This window comes from Gigantopelta aegis, chromosome 7, assembly GCF_016097555.1.
Source record: "Gigantopelta aegis isolate Gae_Host chromosome 7, Gae_host_genome, whole genome shotgun sequence".
NCBI lineage: Eukaryota > Metazoa > Mollusca > Gastropoda > Neomphalida > Peltospiridae > Gigantopelta > Gigantopelta aegis.
Window position 1 is genome coordinate 1,898,874 of NC_054705.1, and position 23,828 is coordinate 1,922,701.

Here is a 23,828-nt window from a genome sequence, read left to right on the forward strand (position 1 = left end):
CTATAATACTGCATTATAACCGTGTCTAATATTTTAATTAGCTTGTATTCAATCTAACCGTGTCTAATATTTTAATTAGCTTGTATTGAATCTAATGACCACTCGTGTAATAGTTTCTATAATACTGCATTATAACCGTGTCTAATATTTTAATTAGCTTGTATTCAATCTAACCGTGTCTAATATTTTAATTAGCTTGTATTAAATCTAATGACCTCTCGTGTAATAGTTTCTATAATACTGCATTATAACCGTGTCTAATATTTTAGTTAGCTTGTATTAAATCTATTGACCTCTCATGTACTAGTTTCTATAATATTGCATTATAACTGTGTCTAATATTTTAATTAGCTTGTATTAAAGGGACATTCCTTAGTTTGCTGCAAATTTCAATATGTTATCGACTAACAGAGCCTTTTTAGCGATTGTAATTACATATCAAATAAAAACATTTCTGCATGGAGTATTAGTGGCTGCATATTAGACGTGTTTCTGATCGTTCTAATATTTTTACTAGGTTATATTTCATTATATTTCCTAAAATATAATTTTTATCGTACGTAAGAAATTAATTGAAAACAGAATCCAGTTTGGGCTTCTTACAAATATTTATACGACCAGAAGCACGTTGAATGTACAGACACTGACGATCTAGACAAGAAAATATATTTGATATGTGGGTTTAATCGTGGAAATATTTTGGTGGTCGGAAACATCTTACAATGCAACAGACTCAGGAATGTCCCTTTAACGTGTTTGTCAAACACTGAGTAAATACAATAAACGTGTATTCCAGGTCAGGGAAGAGCAGTGGATACATCTACAGAAAATAACGACAGGACTCTGAACTTCCGGCGGTGAAAAGAAAATAGGCCTACTCGGATATCTGCTCGCTGATTTTGCTGGCCTTTATTTAATATAGTAACTGTTATTTATGTCTGTTTAAAATACCCGCACACACATAGAGATACAAACATACATATATCCATACATACATACACATACGTGTATGCATACACCAGACATGCATGCACGCACATACGCATGCATATTTAAAATTGTGAATGGCTACAACAATCTGATGCAACTCTCATAATTGTCCTGCTGGAAACACCTGCAGCACTTTCCCAACTGATCACGTGTGGTGAAATTTGTTTCATCAAAATTACTAATTTGCATTAACAAAAATTAATAGTTTCAAAACTCCATGAACAATTGTGTATATGTCTTCTTCTTTTTTAACATATTTGTCGTGCTGGGGTGTCGTTAAACATCTAATATAATCTAATATTTCTTTTTGCAATGTGTGGGCGTTTCATCCAAAATGGGCGGGTCATAGCCCCCTAGTATAGAGCTCGCCTCATACGCGGTCGGTATAGGATCGATCCACGTCGGTGGGCCCATTCTTCGATTAGTCATTGCAACACAACTGGTGTATCTAATGCGTGGTATGTGTTGGCCTTTCTGTGGGATGGTGCATATAAAATACCCCTCGTTACCAATGAAAAAAACACATGCAGTGGGTTTCATCCCCAAGTTTGACATTCATTAGACGATTGTTAATAAATCAATGTGCGTTATTTGTGTCGTATCAAAACACAATTTGAACTTATTAAAAAACCTACACCTTCAACAGCTTCCTCTGGGATTTGTTTGTTGTTGTTGTTGTTGTATGTTTTGTCTGTTTGTTTTTTTGGGGGGGTTTTTGGTGTGTGTTTTTTTGTTTGTTATTTTTTATTATTATTTTTTTTTTTTTTGGGAGGGGGTTATTTAGCTTAGTCGCTTGAGTGCTCGATTAATGGGGTTGCGTCGCAGGATTGAACCACCTCGGTGGGTCTTTCAACTTATTTTTTTTCTCGTTCCAACCAGTGCACCACAACTGGTCAAATACCGTGGTATGTGCTTTCGTGTCTCTGGGAACGTGCATATAAAAGATCCCTTGCTGCATTAGGAAATATGTAGCGGGTTTCCTCTGTGTTATATTTATCAAATGCTTGACATCCAATAGCCGATGATTAATTAGCTATTGTGCTCTAGTGGTGTCGTTAAACAAAACGAACTTCTTCTTCTGTTTTTGAACTTTGTTTTGTTTCAGGTTTGGTTAAAGGTCTCCATTAACAACATTTATATCCGTAGACAATATATAAAAGGAAACTTTACAAGCCATTGACCAACAAAATGACGATAGATTAATAAATATATTGCATACATTGTTATTCGAATTAAATCTAAATCTAAGTAGATCTACTGGTATTAACGTTATTACCGTAAACCATTGAACAGAAGCCTGCCTCAATGGGAGGCCGGTGTCAGAAAATAGAATCGTCGCCTCAAAATTTTCTTCCCCCGGCGAATCTATTTCGAAATACCCCCCCCCCCTTGAAATAGAATCGCCCCGATCCACAAAACAAAACCTCCCCTAACCCTAACCCTAACTCTAATCCCTCTACGGGGGCGTTTTATTTCGAAATAGAATCGTGGGCAGTGATTTTCGGGGGGGGGGGGGGGCGGATATATTTCGCAACACCGGGTCTCAGTGGCCTGGTTAGAGGTTGCCCTGGATAGTAGCCTGGTCGCAGAGAAAAATTACAAACAAAAAACAAACAAAACAAACAATAAAAAATCACCCACCCGCCTAGGCGTTAGTTCAGGCATTTACGGTAAATGTATATAAAATTCTGTGTGAGCGTGTTTACTCTCTGTGATGCTATAAAACAACTACAATACCGAGTTATGTCCCATAATGAATACATAACTGAAATTGTGAGTACCACATATATGTCATGGATGGGTTTTTTTTCTAATTAATAGTGACTAACGCAAAGGTAGAAACACACTTCTAACATACACACCAAACAATGGCCACTCCATGCCGGGACCACGTTCTACGACACGATCTGAGCGCTAAATTCACCTTACATGCGTAACAACAACAACAAACACCTTGTAAATACATCTTCACTGATATTTTAAATGAGAAAATATATTTAATTAGTATGTTACATCATCGAAATGGCTCTACTGGTCAGAAACATTTCACAATGGTTGCAAACTCAAGAGTGTCCCTTTAATGATGATGGTAACGATGATATTTATATTCAATTCACCATCTCTGACAATTATGCACACACTATGTTTACGCGACCAAACCTATACAATATATGTCCTTGAGAAATTCGCCCTCACCCAACATCAACATCCAAACGTGTATGTCCATCAGCCTCTACACAAGGATAATTTAAAAACAAAAAAGAAACCCGTGTTGTTGAGTTTGAACCCACCAATAGAATTCATCAGTTTTCTCGTGGCTTTGGTTGACAGCAATCCTCTTCCCCGGATGTAGTCTGCGGCTGGGCCACTGATGGTGTTCGTGAGAAACAGCACCATGTACGGTAGAGAAGAGAGAACACTGTCCTGATAATCACATAAACAATGTCTTTATTCTACTAGTTTATTACCAAACGTAATATCACTAGACAATTTAGAGAGAGAAATAACAACAAAAAACAAACCCTGAAACACCCCCATCCAAAAACCAAAACAATAAAACACACCCCAACGCAAAACAAAACAAAAACAACACGAAACATCCACTACAATAACACCAACACAAAACAAAACATCTAAAAAACAACAAAAAAAACAGCAACAAGCAGAAAACAAAACAATGCGAACAAACAAAACAAAATAATGCAAACAAACAAGCAGTGATAATGGTAGCATATTAAACTCTCGTTGTTAAACATGTTTATATAATGGTCATACCATTAAACGTACATATTTTAAATCTAAGAATATATATGTGTAATTAAATAATTTGCATTGCATTATTATATTATATTTCACATGCAGTATTCTGTCGAGAGCTACATATAAATTATGTTTTGTTTAACGACAACACTAGAGCGCATTAATTTAGTAACCATCGGCTATGTTGGGGGGGGGGGGGGGGTAGCCCAGTGGTACAGCGCTCGATGATGCACGGTCAGTGTGGCATAGATCCCCATCGGTGGGCCCATTGGGCCATTTCTCGTTCCAGCCAGTGCACCACGACTGGTAGATCAAAGGTCGTGGTATGTACTACCTTATTTGTGGGATGGTGCATAAAAAAGATATCTGCTGCTAATCGAAAAGAGTAGCCCATGAAGTGGCGACAGCGGATTTTCTCTATCAATATCTATGTGGTCCTTAACCATATGTCTGACGACATATAACCGTAAATACAATGTGTTGAGTTCGTTGATAAATAAAGCATTTCCTTTCTTCATCGGCTATTGGATGTCACAAGGTATCTTTTATATGCACCATCCCAAAGACAGGATAGCACATACCACGGTCTTTGATATGCCAGTCTTGGTCCAGTGGCTGGAACTAGAAATAGCTCAATCAGCCCACCGACGGGGATCGATCCCAGATCGACCGTACGTCAGGCGAACGCTTTACGGGCTGGGCTAAGTCCCGCACCCAGTGTTGTATGTATTCCTTATAGAGATCATTTCAATAGAGGAAGCCCGCTGTCGCCACATAGGCTACTCTTTTTACGATAGGCAGCAAGGGATCTTTTATTTGCACTTCCCACAGGCAGGATAGCACAAGCCATTACCTTTGTGGAATCAGTTATGGATCACTGGTCGGTGCTAATGGTTTATATCTATCCATTGAGCCTTGCGGAGCACTCACTCAGGGTTTGGAGTCAGTATCTGGATAAAAAATTCCATGCCTCGACTGAGATCCGAACCCAGTACCTACCAGTCTGGAGACTGATGGCTTAACCACTGCGCCACCGAGACCGGTTGGTTGCTAGATGTCAAACTCTGACTATCACGTTTAGTATATAACCCGATCCATTTGTTTCTCTTAGTAGCAAGGATACGGGACAACACATACCATGGCCTTGATATATCAATCATGCGAAATTAAATATGAGGGAAAAACAGCTGAATAGATCAGCCAAGGCGATTCGATTCTACAATCAAAGCAAATAGTCTGTACCGACTGAGCTAGACACACACACACCCCTCCCCCCCCCCCCCCCCCCCATTAACACGCTTCGCGCCGTTGAACGTTTCTGGGGCGGGACGTAGTCCAGTGGTAAAGCACTCGCTTGATGTGCGGTCGGTGTAGGATCGATCCCCGTCGGTGGGCCCATTGTGTTATTTCTCGTTCAAGGAACGACTGGTATATCAAATGCCGTGGTTTGTGCTGTCTTGTCTGTGTGATTGTCCTTATAAAAAATCCCTTTCTACTAATGGAAAAATGTAGCGGGTTTCCTCTCTAAGACTATATGTCAAAATTACCAAATGTTTGACATCCAATAGTCGATGATTAATAAATCAATGTGCTCTAGTGGTGTCGTTGACTCAAAGGTCGGTTTCACGACTTGTAGCAAAATACTCATAGTCATTTTCCCAGACAATAGTCTAACGTTTGATAGTTTGTACACTATACTTCTGTATAGGCCCACACTATTGCCTGATATTGGGAAATGCGCATGGGCTCCGATTGTTGTAGGGGAGGGGACAGGCTGGATTTTGTCCCTTCCATTACTGCAAATGTTCGTGCAGTGAACAGAAATATTTTTGATTGTGTTCAGACCTATTGCGTTAAAACTAATGTGCCCATGATCCGAGGTGAAATCCCCCCCCCCCCCCCCCCCTCACACGCACACAAACGTACGTATCGCACAGTCTACATCACATCAGTCAATTAAAACTTCATGCAAAAAACAAAAAACCCTTTCTTTTCAGTACAGTTTCCGACTCAGTTTGAGCTGACATTTTATACTGCTAAATCTCTACACCGCACGTGGTCCTGCTGTGATACCAACAGTGTACGCTGCTGGGTAGCCACTGTACCCTGCTGGGTAGTCACTGTACGCTGCTGGATAGACACTGTACTCTGCTGGGTAATCACTGTACGCTAATGGGTAGTCACTGTACGCTGTTGGGTAATCACTGTACTCTGCTGGGTAATCACTGTACGCCGTTGGGTAACCACTGTACGTTGTTGGGTAGTCACGGTACATGCAGCCTTTTCATGAGACTGCCTGCGGGGGGAACTTGTACGTAACTATATTTAACGCGTGTCATTAAAATGTGATACATTTTTAAATAAGACAGGACGACACACACACACACACAAACACACATATATATATTGTTTGTTATGTCTATGGTAACTGTTAACTCGCTGATTATACGCATTAACACTTTATGTGACAACAGCACGGCGTAGTTTTACTATGTCTATGGCATCTGTTAACTCTCTGATTATACACATTAACACTTTATGTGACAACTGATTATACACACACGGTGTAGTTTTACTATGTCTATGGTAAATGTTAACTCGCTGATTATACACATTAACACTTTATGTGGCAACAGCACGGCGTAGTTTTACTATGTCTATGGCATCTGTTAACTCTCTGATTATACACATTAACACTTTATGTGACAGAACAGCACGGTGTAGTTTTACTATGTCTATGGTATCTGTTAACTCGCTGATTATACACATTAACACTTTATGTGACAGAACAGCACGGTGTAGTTTTACTATGTCTATGGCATCTGTTAACTCTCTGATTATACACATTAACACTTTATGTGGCAACAGCACGGTGTAGTTTTACTATGTCTATGGCATCTGTTAACTCGCTGATTATACACATTAACACTTTATGTGACAACAGCACGGTGTAGTTTTACTATGTCTATGGTAAGTGTTAACTCGCTGATTATACACATTAACACTTTATGTGACAGAACAGCACGGTGTAGTTTTACTATGTCTATGGTATCTGTTAACTCGCTGATTATACACATTAACACTTTATGTGACAGAACAGCACGGTGTAGTTTTACTATGTCTATGGTATCTGTTAACTCGCTGATTATACACATTAACACTTTATGTGACAGAACAGCACGGTGTAGTTTTACTATGTCTATGGTATCTGTTAACTCGCTGATTATACATATTAACACTTTATGTGACAACAGCACGGTGTAGTTTTACTATGTCTATGGTAAGTGTTAACTCGCTGATTATACACATTAACACTTTATGTGACAGAACAGCACGGTGTAGTTTTACTATGTCTGTGGTAAGTGTTAACTCGCTGATTATACACATTAACACTTTATGTGACAGAACAGCACGGTGTAGTTTTACTATGTCTATGGTATCTGTTAACTCGCTGATTATACACATTAACACTTTATGTGACAGAACAGCACGGTGTAGTTTTACTATGTCTGTGGTAAGTGTTAACTCGCTGATTATACACATTAACACTTTATGTGACAGAACAGCACGGTGTAGTTTTACTATGTCTGTGGTAAGTGTTAACTCGCTGATTATACATATTAACACTTTATGTGACAACAGCACGGTGTAGTTTTACTATGTCTATGGTAAGTGTTAACTCGCTGATTATACACATTAACACTTTATGTGACAACAGCACGGTGTAGTTTTACTATGTCTATGGTATCTGTTATCTTGCTGATTAATATTTCACGAAATACATATTATTTTTTATATACGTGTATGGTGGGGGTGGGGGTGGGGGTGGGGGGGGGTGGGGGTAACTTGTTAACAAAACTACATTAAAAACACGACTACAAAGGGTCTGTGAGATGCCGCCTGTATTTATCGTATTTTACGATGTAAAGGCTGAAATATTTAAAATACCTGATGTGTTTGGGTGTGGGTAACGTTAGGTGTTGAAGTATGCATGTCATGGACACAAACGGACTTCATCAGAGATTTTTTGCAGACCCCTTAACTTTTCTATAAACGTGTTTAATAGGAAACTAATATTTCAGCATTCGCAAAGTGTCCGTTTATCTTAGAGTAGGTATTTTAAGAATCAAGGTGTGTATTTTTAACGTCCAGCATCTAGAAATCTACAGGACCTGACATATTCAAACATATATCTTAAGAATCAAGATGTGTGTATATGTGTAAGTTACCTTTACAATAAAACCGGATATTAAAATTGCTTTCTGACTAAAGCACCAATATTTAGTTTTTGGAATAGTGAGGTAGTTTGTACCGTTTTATATTAAATATGTTTAAAATGCAGTTTATTTGTATTTTCCCGTAGTACATATTTTACGTTCTGGAAAGGTGTGACAGACTGTACACCACTAGAGCAAAATAATGTCCTATTTATCGGCTATAGGACGTCAAACACTTGATAATTCTGACCTGTAATCTCAGAGGAACCTCGCTTCATTATCCATTACTCTAAGAGTTATGTTTTATATGCAAGGTCCCACAGATTGTGAAGCACATATCCGAAAGTCGAATATAAATATAAATATAGGTCACTGTTTATATACTTCCGTAACAAACCAACAAGTCTTCGTGCGAGTATTTATAGCTTGTTGCATCACCCGTTCACCTACTTTAATAAGGAACCGGACAAAAGAATACCGGTTCCGAGTACACAATTGCAATGCACCCGGGGGAAGCTGAACAAAAGAATATCGGCCTCCCCCACCCAAACCCCCAATACTTGCTGCTGGTAATAACTTGGTACTTGGTGATGCCTCGACCAGAAGCGGTCAGGCCCTTTATAAGGGCCCTATGGGCAACCTAGGGAGACACCACAGCATCGTAGAGGTCTAAAATTAACGAGCTACTCTCGATTCACTAATATCAAAACCTATATTAGCTCGGCCATTTATCTTTTGACCGACCGTTAAAAATTGCGCCAAATTCCCTCGATCAAAATTGCGCACCCTTTTCGCTTTGGCATTTAACTGCTCCATTCAAATTCCATAGCACCACCACCACCCCCACCCGCCTTCTACCGATTTGATCGGACTGCTGGTGCTCCCTTGCACCTGCCAGTGCAGGCGGCCCCTCCTCTCCCCTCCCCCCACCTTTCCTGTCATAGACGGCTCTTGTGCCCACGACAGGCGTGCGCTACAACAGCTTGTTCTGAATGTGCACGTAAAACCCTATGACATGACATGACCCATTCACCATGAAAGCTGAAACGCAAGCTAAGGGCGGTTCTAGATCAGGTGACGGGAGAGGTGTGAGAAACACCTGAATTATCCCTTGCTTCTTGGGTCTCCTTGTCGTTTAGTATGTAGATGGTGGATACCCAGAAATAACTTGATGGTATCATTTACAACCTCCACCCGGTGACGCGACACCGTTTGGAACATCCCTAGCAACCTGGTCATGCTATCGTGGTGACATTTCTAACAACTGAGACACAAGTCTCGTGACGGCCATTCTGTCAGGTGTTCTTTCTCTGTGCGTTGAACAGTAAGTAGATTATTAATGTATATTTTCACAAATCGCTAGTACAGTGTTAACTAGTACATAAACCATAGGTACGTTTAATAATAATAATAAAAAGCACACTGATGAGTTTAATGTTTATAAGTGTGGCTAATATATAATAAAACGCGTTGACGATCAATAGTATATTGTCCGACAAGTATATTTAGAGCACAACGTGTAGGTTAGGTCAAATTGACTCTAGTCGTAAGCTGTTCGTTTATTATCACATATAACACGAATAGGGCTACAGGACATATGGGTGGTCGGGGTGGGGTCGTACATTCTGGCGACCAAAAGTTTGTTTTTGTTTAACAACACCACTAGAGCATATTGATTGTATTAATCATCGGCTATTGGAAGGGAGAAGGAAATGTTTTATTTAACGACGCACTCAACACATTTTATTTACGGTTATTTGGTGTCGGACATATGGTTAGTCTATAGCACGTTGATCTATTAATCATCAGCTACTGAATATCAAACATTTGGTAATTCTGACGTATAGTCTCACAGAGGAAGCCCGCTACATTCCCCGCATTAATAGCACGGGATCTTTTATATGCACCATTACACAGACAGGATAGCACATACTACGGCCTTTGATATACCATTCTTGGTGCACTAGTTGGAACGAGAAATAGTCAATAGACCGACCGCGCATCAAAAGAACGCTTTATCACTTGGTTATACCCCCCCCCCCCCCCCTCCTCCGAACTGTGATCAAATAGCTTTGTAATGCGATACATTGTGGGTGAGAAGCATGCTAGTACAATCACATGGTATAGTAACTGATAAGCACGTTTACAAAATGAACAACAAGTTACTTCAAGAAAAGTAAAGAACGGTTCCACTGCACACGAGTTTCGTCTAATTAAAAGTCGATACCCCCTCACACACACACGCACACACACACACGCACGCACACACGCACAGATACATACACAAACACAGACACACACAGATACACATACATACACAGACACATACACACACAAACACAGACACACATACACAGACACACACACAGATACACATACACAGACACACAACTCCCTTTTTGTTGCATGTAGATTAAATGTGAGATTCCACCCTTTTTATTGGTGTACTGCCTGGGTGTGTTGATATGCTGCTTGTAGCAGTTTTATTGGTGTACTGCCTGGGAGTGTTGATATGCTGCTTGTAGCAGTTTTATTGGTGTACTGCCTGGGTGTGTTGATATGCTGCTTATAGCAGTTTTATTGGTGTACTGCCTGGGAGTGTTGATATGGTGCTTGTAGCAGTTTTATTGGTGTACTGCCTGGGTGTGTTGATATGCTGCTTATAGCAGTTTTATTGGTGTACTGCCTGGGTGTGTTGATATGCTGCTTGCAGCAGTTTTATTGGTGTACTGCCTGGGTGTGTTGATATGCTGCTTATAGCAGTTTTATTGGTGTACTGCCTGGGAGTGTTGATATGCTGCTTGTAGCAGTTTTATTGGTGTACTGCCTGGGTGTGTTGATATGCTGCTTATAGCAGTTTTATTGGTGTACTGCCTGGGAGTGTTGATATGCTGCTTGTAGCAGTTTTATTGGTGTACTGTCTGGGTGTGTTGATATGCTGCTTATAGCAGTTGTATTGGTGTACTGCCTGGGTGTGTTGATATGCTGCTTGCAGCAGTTTTATTGGTGTACTGCCTGGGTGTGTTGATATGCTGCTTATAGCAGTTTTATTGGTGTACTGCCTGGGAGTGTTGATATGCTGCTTGCAGCAGTTTTATTGGTGTACTGCCTGGGTGTGTTGATATGCTGCTTGTAGCAGTTTTATTGGTGTACTGCCTGGGAGTGTTGATATGCTGCTTGTAGCAGTTTTATTGGTGTACTGCCTGGGTGTGTTGATATGCTGCTTATAGCAGTTTTATTGGTGTTCTGCCTGGGTGTGTTGATATGCTGCTTGTAGCAGTTTTATTGGTGTACTGCCTGGGTGTGTTGATATGCTGCTTATAGCAGTTTTATTGGTGTACTGCCTGGGTGTGTTGATATGCTGCTTGTAGCAGTTTTATTGGTGTACTGCCTGGGTGTGTTGATATGCTGCTTATAGCAGTTTTATTGGTGTACTGCCTGGGTGTGTTGATATGCTGCTTGTAGCAGTTTTATTGGTGTACTGCCTGGGTGTGTTGATATGCTGCTTATAGCAGTTTTATTGGTGTACTGCCTGGGTGTGTTGATATGCTGCTTGTAGCAGGTCTATTGGTGTACTGTACTGCCTGGGTGTGTTGATATGCTGCTTGTAGCAGTTTTATTGGTGTACTGCCTGGGTGTGTTGATATGCTGCTTGTAGCAGTTTTATTGGTGTTCTGCCTGGGTGTGTTGATATGCTGCTTGTAGCAGTTTTATTGGTGTTCTGCCTGGGTGTGTTGATATGCTGCTTGTAGCAGTTTTATTGGTTATCATTAACTTTACCCACAATAGGAATTGATTTAGTACATTGGAACCTGATGTTCGCAACACACAAAAATGAAATTGTCTCTCTTTGATAATTTCTCTTTTCCAAGAAACGAAACTCGTCACATACCAGGAAATAGTGCCATTTCCACAAAGACACGGTCAGTTCGTAGCTGGGTCAAATCGAAGGTAGGTGACATGGAAGTTCTCGTTACATACAACTGTAGGGTAGTGCGCCATCGGAAAGACTAGAAAACTAGACGTGCTGCATTCTAAAAGTCATTGTGAAAACGAAAGAAAGAAATGTTTTATTTAACTCAACACATTTTATTTACGGTTATATGGCGTCAGACATGTGATTAAGGACCACACAGATTTTGAGAGGAAACCCGCTTTCGCCACTTCATGGGCTACTCTTTCCGATTAGCAGCAAGGGATCTTTTATTTGCGCCTCCCACAGGCAGGATAGCACAAACCATGGCCTTTGTTGAACCAGTTATGGATCACTGGTCGGTGCAAGTGGTTTACACCTACCCACTGAGCCTTGCGGAGGACTCACTCAGGGTTTGGAGTCGGTATCTGGATTAAAAATCCCATGCCTCGACTGGGATCCGAACCCAGTACCTACCAGCCTGTTGACCGATGGCCTAACCACGACGCCACCGAGGCCGGTCATTATGACAAATGCTGGAGAATGCAATACTTCTGTTACATATTTCATTATGTACCTGCATTCCTATTACGCTGATTTAGCTCAGTCGGTTGAGCGCTCACTTGAGGTGCTTGCGTCGCAGGATCGAACCACCTAAGTGGATCCGTTCAACTGATTGGTTTTTGTCTCGTTCCAACCAGTGCACCACAACTGGACAAAGGCCGTGGATTGTGCTTCCTGTCTGTGGGAAAGTGCATATAAAAGATTCCTTGCTGCATTAAGAAAATGTCCCGGGTTTCCTCTATTAACAACGAGTCAAAATTACCAATTTTTCACATCCAATAGCCGATGATTAATAATCAATGTGCTCTATATTTGGTGTTAAACTACACACGTCACATACAAGGAAGTATTTTACGAACGGGTCAGACATTTTGTTGTGGGAGACACGAAGGTAGTTATAACTTTTATTTGACAATAACACATTATCAGTTGTCCAGTCTGTTATTGCTTGTGTTTTACTATGTATAGCAACTGTTAACTCGTTGATTATACTTTATGCGACAACAGCACGGTGTACGAAATACAAATAGATACTCGAATATTACACCTGGCGATTATTGTTTGTGGTACAAACTAGGGCGTGTTTTAATCAGGGCAGGGAAAATGTGTTTCAGCTGTGCGTGTGTTTGTTTGATGAAGGTAAACGGGCCGGTATGAGCGATATGTGAAGTGGGGTGGGGCACGTATATTTTCGTTCTCAAGTGGGCGGACACGTTGGTTGTTACGGGTCTGGTATATACACAACATACAATATGATAACGAACACGGGTATTATGTGGTATATACACAACATACAATATGATAACGAACACGGGTATTATGTGGGTCGCGACGTGAGTTTGTGTACTTATTTATTCGCTCTATACGTTTTGTCTCTAGAAAAAAATACCACGCGGCAAAGAAAACATATTCAGTATATAAAAGTGCAGAAAACAAACAGAGATTAATTAACGCAAGCAGATCATATAAGAAATATTTATTTAAAGAAAATGCAGCTCATAAATACAAAGCAGAAAAACAAATGCGCGATCTGAAATTAAATGACCCAAAATCTTTTTATAAATTATTAAAACCAATAACAGTGAATAATAATTTCCCATCACTAAACGAACTTAGCAACTGTTTTGAAAAAGCAAATGAAGGAGATCCTATGGATAATGATATAAATCAATATACAGATTTTGAAACTTTCGAATTAGATGACGCTCTAGATAAACCAATTGAAGAAAGAGAAGTTACAAATGCAATAAAACAACTTAAAAATGGAAAAGCTTCCGGAATTGATAATATTACAAATGAGTACATTAAATCTACTGCGGACAAAATGTTGCCAATATACACAAAACTATTCAATGTTATGCTAGATAACATTATTTTCCCAAATGAATGGCTGATAGAAATGATTAAGCCAATCTTTAAAAATGAAGGAAGCCGTTCTATGCCAGACAATTATAGACCAATAACCTTATTATGCTGTAGCTCAAAACTATTTACAACGATCCTAAATAAACGACTAAATGACTACCTTAAAGAAAATAATATCTTAACTGAAGCCCAGACTGCCTTTCGAAAAGGCTACTCCACAACCGACCATGTGTTTAATATATATTCTTTAATCGAAATTTTAAAAAGAAGAAAAAAGAAATTATTCTGTGCGTTTATTGATTTCCAAAAGTCATTTGATACGATATCAAGAAGCTTCCTTTGGCAAAAATTATTAAACTATAACATAAATGGCAAATTCCTTAGAATTATCCAAAAAATGTATCAAGGTATAAAATCCTGTATCAATTTAAATAACGAATGCTCAAAATTATTTTCTTGCAATACCGGAGTCGGCCAAGGTGAAAATTTGTCACCTGTCCTATTTTCACTTTATTTAAATGACTTAGAAAACCACCTACTAAATTCTAACTGCTCGGGGGTAGCCACCGCTATAGATGACCACGATTGCTTTCTAGACATCGGTATCGACTTACTTTGTCTCCTATATGCCGACGATACTGCACTACTAGCAACCAATGCTCACGATTTGCAAACAAATCTAAATGTATTTTTGGAATACTGCAAAAAATGGAAACTTAAAGTAAACAGTGAAAAAACAAAAATAATAATATTTAATGGAAATGCAAATGACTATAAGAAAAAATTTACTCTCGGATATAAGTCTCTTCAAAATGTTAAAGAATACAAATATTTAGGTTTAACGTTCACTAAACAAAACAAATTTAAAATAACAAAACAATGTTTAATTCAGCATGCAACTAAAGCAATATATTTTGTTTTATCTAAAGCCAAGGATGAAATCTGGGGATACGAAAATGTGGACATAATAGAAAATATTCATATACATTTTCTTAGACGATTATTGCCAGTAAAATAGGGTACGTCTATTTTTATGTTATATGGGGAACTTGGTAGAACGCCACTAAAACTAGTTATAGATCAAATAATTAAAGGATACTGGGAGTAGTATAATTTGTACGTAGCGGGGACAACAATGGGAATACAATGGGTGCACCTCCAGTACAATGGATATGCACCTCCGATACAATGGGTCCCCACTCCAGTACAATGGAGACGTCCCCTATTGTTCTCTCTTAGTACAATGGAGACATCTCCTATTGTTCTTTCTTAGTATAATGGTGACGTCTCTGATTGTTGACATTATTACAATAGATATGCACCTATTGTTCGGTGGTACAGTAGGTGGCACGCGTCTATTGTAACGTTGACCGAGTTCTGAGTATTGTTCGGAGGTACAATCGGTGACACGCGTCTGTTGTTAGGTTTGACCGAGTTCCGAGGCTTATTATAGACGCTACGAATACGTAGGTCTATGGCAAGTGTTAACTCGCGTTAACACATAACACTTTATGTGACGAACAGCACGGTGTAGTTTTACTATGTCTGTGGTAAGTGTTAACTCGCTGATTATACATTTAACACTTTATGTGCAACAGTATGGTGTAGTTTTGCTATGGTATATGGGAGTGGTAACTCGCCTGATGATTATGCATTAACACTTTATGTGACAACAGCACGGTGTAGTTTATATGTCTGTGGTAAAGTGTTAACGCGCTGATTCTACAACATACACTTTGATGTGACAGAACAGCAACGGTGTAGTTTACTATTCTGTGTGAAGTGTTAACTCGCTGATTATACGCATTAACACTTATGTGACAGAACAGCACGGTGTAGTTTTACTATGTCTGTGGTAAGTGTTAACTCGCTGATTATACGCATTAACACTTTATGTGACAGAACAGCCGGGTGAGTTTTACATGTCTGTGGTAAGTGTAACTCGCTGATTAATCATTAACACGTTATGTGACCAGAACAGCAGGTGTAGTTTACTATGTCTGTGGTAGTGGGTAACTCGCGATTATCCACATTAACACTTTATGTGACAGAACAGCACGGTGTGTTTTACACTATGTCTGTGGTAAGTGTTAACCTCGCTGTATACACATTAACACTTATGTGACAGAACAGCACGGTGTAGTTTTACTATGTCTGTGGTAAGTGTTAACTCGCTGATTATACATATTAAACTTTATGTGACAGAACAGCACGGTGTAGTTTTACTATGTCTGTGGTAAGTGTTAACTCGATTATACATATTAACCCTTTAGGTGACAGAAACAGCACGGTGTAGTTTTACTATGTCTGGTGGGAAGTGTGAATCGCTGATATACACATAACACTTTATGTGACAGACAAACAGCACGGTGTAGTTTTACTATGTCTATGGTATCTGTTATCTTGCTATTAATATTTCACCGAAATACATATTATTTTTTATATAAGGTATGGTGGGGGGTGGGTGTGGGGGGGGGGTGGGGGGGGTGGGGGTAACTTGTTAACACAAATACATTAAAAACAGACTAACAAAGGGTCTGTGAGATGCCGCCTGTATTGATCGTATTTTACGATGTAAAGGCTGAAAATTTAAAATACCTGATGTGATTTGGGTGTGGTAACGTAGGTGTTGAAGTATGCAGTCATGGACACAAACGGATTAATCAGAGATTTTTGCAGACCCCTTAACTTTTCTTATAAACGTGGTTAATAGAAATAATATTTCAGCATTCGCAAAGTGTCCGTTTATCTTATATTAGGTATTTTAAGAATCGAGGTGTGTGATTTTTAACGTCCAGCATCTAGAAATCTACAGGACCTGACATATTGAACATTCTCTTATGAGTCAAGATGTGTGGATATGTGTAAGTTACCTTTACAATAAAACCGGATATTAAAATTGTTCTGACTAAAGCACCAATATTTAGTTTTTGGAATAGTGAGGTAGTTTGTACCGTTTTATATTAAATATGTTTAAAATGCAGTTTATTTTATTTTCCCGTAATACATATTTTACGTTCTGGAAAGGTGTGACAGACTGTACACACTAGAGCCAACCAGTAATGTCCTATGTATCGGCTATAGGACGTCAAACACTTGATAATTCTGACCTTAAATCTAGAGAAACTCGCTTCATTATCCATTACCACAGAGTTATGTTTTATATGCAAGGTCCCACAGATTGTGAAGCTACATAGCCGGAAGTGGAATATAAATTATATAGGTCACTGTTTATATACTCCGTAACAAACCAACAAGTCTTCGTGCGAGTATTTATAGCTTGTTGCATCACCCGTTCACCTATCTAATAAGGAACCGGACAAAGAATACCGGTTCCGAGTACACAATTGCAATGCACCCGGGGGAAGCTGAACAAAAGAATACTCGGCTACCACCCAACCCCCAATACTTGCTGCTGGGTTAATAACTTAGGTACTGGTATGACTCGACCAGAAGCGGGTCAGGCCCTTTATAAGGGCCCTATGGGCAACCTAGGGAGACACCACAGCCAGCGGGGGGCGGGGAATGGGCCCTAGAGGGAAAAAAAGAGAAAAGGATAAGAGAGAAGATAGAGGGAAAGAAAGGGAAGAAAAAAAAGCGAGAGGACGAGAGGAAAGGAGAGGCAGGGAACCACCCCCTTTTCCTCTTTCCCCTCCTCTCCCCTTCCCCCTTTCTCCCTCTTTCCTTCCCTCCCTCTTCCCTCTTTTTTTCTCTCGCTCTCCTTTTCGAGGCCCTTCCCGCCTCGCTCCCCTCCCGCGCCTCTCCTTTACTTCCGCCGCCGGGGCCTTTTTTTTTTTTTCTCCCTCCCTCTCTTTCCTGCCCCCGCCCGGCGCATTTGTTTTGTTTAAGACCACCCTAGTAGTAACATTTCTCACTTTAATCCATTCGGCTATTGCGGTTTCACTTCACTTGTCATTTAACCGTCCCGTATGTTAGTCTAATATGTGGTGGGGGGGGGTACGTTTGGTTTATGTAACGACCACTAAGCACAGTGATTATGAACAGTGGGGATTGGATGCCAACATCGGTTGTTTTGACACAGTCACAGAGGCAGGACCTGCGCAATTTTTTCCTTATCCCTCGTCGCCCGGGACTAGTGCCCTGCAACACTCCGACAGACAGATAGCCATCAAGCCTTGATATGAACCCGTCATGCGTCTCTGCCAGTTTTTTGTGACCACGACGGGACCGAGCAATCTAAAGCAGAGGAAGAATGTAATTGTGTGTTTGTTTATTACGTACACCATAGAGTGCACTGATTCTTACTCTGGCTATTGGATGCAACCTCACCGTCAGTCATTTTCAGAGGCAATCGGCTACAATTCTGTCAGCAAGGACTCTTTCCTAGTACTGACACTTTTGACCCAGACACAGACCGCACATACCCTATGGGCTTTGATGCCTTCTCTTCCACACTCCAGTCACCAATCCCCATGGTTTCTTTCTATCTTTTCTCCCCCGCTTATGACCGCTATCTCCTCACCCTATTGGGTTATATTTCCAAACCATTTCCCAGTCCTAAGGTACCCAGAAGATATTATAGTTCCCGTTGTTTTGTTATCACGACCCTCCGATAGATCACATTGATCTTCATCTAGGTACTGGATGTCAACAATTTGGGACCTTTGACCCGGCCTCGCGGAGGAACCCACCCGTACCTTTTCTCCTCTCCTTTTAGTTTAGCCTTCCCTCTCTTATATGCCACATGCGATTGACCGGATGCACAGTCATCAACGACTCTGTTCCCTTCATACTCTAGTACGACGTGTGCACTGCCCTCCCCTGAGCCCACACCACGGGGTCCACTGATGGCGCTCGATCCCCGTACGACCCCCGCTCCCGTGAGCTTTGTACCAGGATCATCCGCCCCTCCTTGTTTACTGACTTGTCACCTACGACACGCAGAGTCAGTACCGCACCCTGATAATAATCTTGAGGAGCGCAACTGCTTATTTTCTAATTAGTTAGTGGTGATCTTCCTTTATCTGACCGTCCCTTGTTATGAGCCCGGATATGCCCTCACGGCTGGGATCTAGCGTGCTAGCCGCTTGGCTGGACCGTATGATACCCTTCATACCCCACAGACGTTTCTCCTCTCCGTTCCCCTGATGGAGTCTGGAGCTTGCATCCCTCCGTGAGCGCTTCACATGTGTTTCGGCCACATGGGTCCACTATCCCGGCTCTTTTGATCTAGCGTGTAGCGGCTCGGCCTGGAACCCGATGACAAGCCACCCAAGGGTCCTTCCTGCGGCCGATGGCCGCTCTGCGTGACCCCCGGACTTTAACATGGGCTCATAAGGTCCCTCCGTCATTAGTCTGCCACCCGCACTTTGTCACTTCTTTTCCTGCACCAGAGCCACGCCCCCCACAGCCACCGCCAGCTATCTGCAGGGCAGCGCCCGCATTAGTTACCCACCAGCATCAGCTTGCCAACCCGCAACCAACAAGCAAGGCCAGGGCCCTTTACAACACACCTTTATACCATACAGTGGTAAATTACAATCTACTAGCACACATTTCCAATATCCGCACCCCCCCCCCCCCCCCCTCTCCCCCCCCAACCCCCCTCCCACACCCCAAAGTTATCCAACCAGGCTAGAATTCCCTCACAGTGACCTATTGTGTGTTCTTTTCGCATTAATACAGGGTCTTCTAGCCTTTTTTCTCCACCACTTCACTCCGACTGTCCACCCTTGCAGTCCCCCCGCGCCAGCTGTGTGTTGTGCACCACCTGGAAGATTTTGTTCAGAAAAAGCCGTGAGACTGGTATTAAAGTCCCCCCATTCCCCTTACATGCGCAAGATTTTCCCAAAAACAATTATTAACAATATGTGATATCTAGCTGGGATAGGGACTGAGTAACACCTTTACTAGCCCTATCCGCTTACAATGCCACTCGCCCCTACTTACTTTATTGTAAGTTCCTCACTCGTTACCAATCAATATCCTCATCCCCCTCCTATGTAATACGGCGGGCGATCGCGCCTCCACACCCCCAACATTGGCGTTGTGGTGGGTGTGGTGGTGTAGGCAACATCCCCCCCTCTTCACCAAATAGATTACCCCCCCCCGGCGCTATTCTACGCTTTTTCCTCCCCCCATCACTCGTCATACGGCGCCTGGCCATCGCTAATTACTAGCCACCACATGAAAATTCACTACCATCGGGCGTGCGGTACCCATACTCTCGGCCCTGCCCCACTCATCATCCCCCCTCTTATCCACTCCGTGCGCCCACTTCTTTTTGTATCGCCAGGCGTACTCAGTACGGGCAGGCTGAGCACCCTTCGCATCCTTCCCGGACCCTAGGCGTCATCCGTGTATGCCCGTGCACGATCGGCTCGCGATAGCCGCTTTCCCCTCTGTACTGACATTGGTCCCCCACGTCCGTGCACGAAGCGCTTCTCATTTACTTCTCCTTTTCCCAACAGCACGTTTGTCCATAGGCCTTGCAGCGCGTCCCCCTCCCCCTCCATGTGCTATCGAGACGTGCTGCAATGCCCAATACTCAAATGATTTGGCCTCCATGGTCCCGCGTTGTGGAATAATAGATGCACCAATCATCCTATTTTACCTTCTCCTTAGTTCAGCGAGCGTCATACGTCCAACGTTTGGTCCTCGGCTGGGTGCGTTCGGGCAGGTCTCGAGCCCCTCTTTTTGGGCGGTGCGCGCCTTAAACATACCTACCTGTCCCGACCAAAACCCCCATTTGGTTCGTATACTCTCTCGACTTCCCGGGCTCCTTCTGTGAAACCCGTGGGGGCTACCCTCCACCCCTCACCCCGTCCACACCTTCATCAGTCATCGTCCCTGATCCCGGTGGTGTCTATACCACTTCCATAGCACTCTCTTCGGCTTGCCCCAGCCCATCCCAACCCAACGGGAGTCCGCATACACCCCAACCCCTCTTCTTTCTGGGCTCTAGCCTTTTTCTCCCCTCCCCGATCCGCGCGATCTGCCACTTTCCCCCCAACCTCCCGCCCCTTTACGTCAGCCCCACTAGCAGTCACTTTTCCTCTTTTTTTCGCTGAACTACGACACTGGCTATGTCCCTCAAGAGCGTAGACCCGCGCGTTTCACCAACTAACCCCGAGGGGCGGGCCTTGGGGCCGGCAGGCTACCTCCCTCCTAACCCTAGACTTCACTGCCTGGCCCTGTTTTCTTTAGAGCCCCACTGACTCTTATCCCTCGCGTCGGGACATGGGGTCCCTATCTAGAAGCTCTGTCTTGTCTCCTTATGGTTACGAGCCTCCTTCCTTCTATCACCCCACGGTAGTGCCGTGGACACGGCTCAACCCTGATCTGAAACCGTCCTGATACAGCTATACCCACCCTTTCAGACCTCTCACGGTTCTCGATATCTTTACACCGTAATCATTTCCCGTTTTTAGTACTCCACAATTCTACCTTTCCACGCCCACCCTCTTCGCCTCCGATATCGTTCTTACATTTGTCCTGGAGTTATCCCCAGTCTATACTCACACCCCTCCCTCCGTATATTTGAGCATGTTTATTGCCATTTCCAGCACATACACCCAAGTGATTGGATGTTGGGTGGTGAATGACATCCCCCCTTTCTGAAACACCCCAACGATCCTCATTTAAACGTATGCATTACAATTAACACCGTACCTATTCTAGTCGCCAATATTTACCATCACGTATCCTTAATAGAATTATTCTTTGGGGGGGGACTTTTGGGCACAGAGAAGTTGGAGATCCTGACATAAGGCTATATGTCCGTCGATTCTAGATTCTACTGTAAGTAATGATTTAGCGCCACCTTCACCCCTGCTACCACCATACGGCATTATCGGGGCCATCAAAAACTAAACCCACACAAAAAAATACTATATCATACTACAACCTGTGCCATTTTTACCATTTCTGATCCAACAGAAGTCCACCTCATTTTAATCCACCTTCTTTGTGAGATTTACACTGGGCATTTCCGTCCTTTCGCCATTATACACCACCCGTTATTATGGCTATAATACTGTTATCTGTCTTGCCACTGGAATGGCTTTATCGTTACATTCGCATTGCAATTTCCCCCGAGGCTCGATTCCTTAACAGCCCCCCCCACTATGTATTGTCCAACGCGCAGAGCACTAAGGTACAGACCGTACTGTTTTTGTGGGGATGAGGGTTGGGATCGATGCTCATCACCTACAGTCACTGTTCTTTTTTGGACCTATTTACTTACATTAACAAAGGTTTGTGTCTCACCTATAGGGCCACGTCCTTCTCTTTATCGGTATATGTCTAGCCGCATATTTCTCCTTTTGGCTGGTTATGCTCACCCCCCGAAACTAGCCACCTGCGGGGCAGGGGGGGGGGCGGGCTCGGGGCGGCCCAACCGCACACCCCGGGGGATCGTCCCACTGGATGCAACACACAGCAAGTAAGCTTTTCACACTGGGCTATACTTCAGCCCATGACAAAGTCGAAATTATTTTATTAAGCAGGGTTTTGCCAGACATTTTCGAGCGCGAGGGGTAAGGTGTACTGAATGAGCTTTTGGCTAATTCGGCAGCCTGACAAAACACATGGGGGAATAATCTCTATAGGATGTATCTATCCATACAGACGCCTACCTTTTTTTCTATTCCCTATCTTTGTTGTCTCCACTCTCGCTCGGCTGATTTCGGACCGCCTTGATAGAGAGTCGTCACGCTATGACCCATCTGGCCGTACCTAGACTGTGTTCTCCCGATCTGTTCGCTGTGGTGTGTCCAGCTGCATGTGGTAAGGTCGCCGACTATGGAATCACACACCCCCAGGTTGCCCTGGAGACAAAATATTATTCAAAGTATCCGTATTATCGTGGCAGCAAGGTCGTAGCATCGCTCTCAGCAGGTAATGTAGTGTCGGGATTTAACACAACACCCACTTGAAAAAAAAAAATATTAAACTTAAAATAAAATGAAAAAGAAGTTTAAACAAAATATTTATTATGTAAGTTTTGGGTTTTCCAACCCGGTTGTCTATAGTCCCGTCCATCTCTGCTATAAAAAGTTTTTGAACATTATTTCCGTTGGTTACAGTTACATAAGGAAACAAAGTATTTTACTGTTTGGAAATGACAAAAAGAATAGAATTGGTGTGTGCAGGATTAGAATGAATCCACTCAGAATAAACGGAAGGTAAGGAAATGTTTTTATTTAATAAGCACTCAAACACCAGATTAAGGTATCTGGCATAGACATGGTTAAGGACCACACAGATATAGAGAGGAAACCTGTGGTCGTAAACTATGGGTTTACTCTTTGTGATTAGCAGTCTTTGGAAAGAGTTTGACCCGTACCCCCCCCCCCCCTGCGCCCCTCCAATCTCAATACACACCTAGCATCCAATCCATAGCACCACCACCACCCCCACCCGCCTCTCTACGATTTGATCGGGCGCTGTTGCTCCTTGCACTGCCAGTTGCAGGCGGCCCCTCCTCTCACCTTCCCCCACCTGTGTCCTGTTTAGTATGTAGATGGTGGATACCCAGAAATAACTTGATGGTATCATTTACAACCTCCACCCGGTGACGCGACACCGTTTGGAACATCCCTAGCAACCTGGTCGTGCTATCGTGGTGACATTTCTAACAACTGAGACACAAGTCTCGTGACGGCCATTCTGTCAGGTGTTCTCTCTCTGTGCGTTGAACAGTAAGTAGATTATTAATGTATATTTTCTTACAAATCGCCAGTACAGTGTTAACTAGTACATAAACCATATGTACGTTTAATAATAATAATAAAAAACACACTGATGAGTTTAATGTTTATAAGTGTGGCTAATATATAATAAAACGCGTTGACGATCAATAGTTTATTGTCCGACAAGTATACTTAGAGCACAACGTGTAGGTTAGGTCAACTTGACTCTAGTCGTAAGCTGTTCGTTTATTATCACATATAACACGGATAGAGCTACAGGACATATGGGTGGTCGGACTCGTACATTCTGGCGGCCAAAAGTTTGTTTTTGTTTAACAACACCACTAGAGCATATTGATTGTATTA

At 42.2% G+C, this 23,828-nt stretch overlaps 1 protein-coding gene and 1 long non-coding RNA gene across 2 annotated transcripts in view; both read left to right on the plus strand.

Moving 5' to 3' along the window:
• The window catches only part of LOC121376860, an 8,073-nt gene extending 6,461 nt beyond the window's left edge, over positions 1-1,612 (plus strand). The window contains exon 3 of the long non-coding RNA XR_005958544.1: positions 797-1,612. This is a non-coding gene — a long non-coding RNA (uncharacterized LOC121376860). The remainder of the gene's footprint in view (positions 1-796) is intronic.
• A 7,492-nt stretch (positions 1,613-9,104) lies between these two features.
• Positions 9,105-23,828, plus strand: part of LOC121376945 (kelch-like protein 5) — a 114,270-nt gene continuing 99,546 nt past the window's right edge. The window contains exon 1 of the mRNA XM_041504754.1: positions 9,105-9,291. The gene's annotated coding sequence lies outside the window, so the exon portion shown is untranslated. The remainder of the gene's footprint in view (positions 9,292-23,828) is intronic.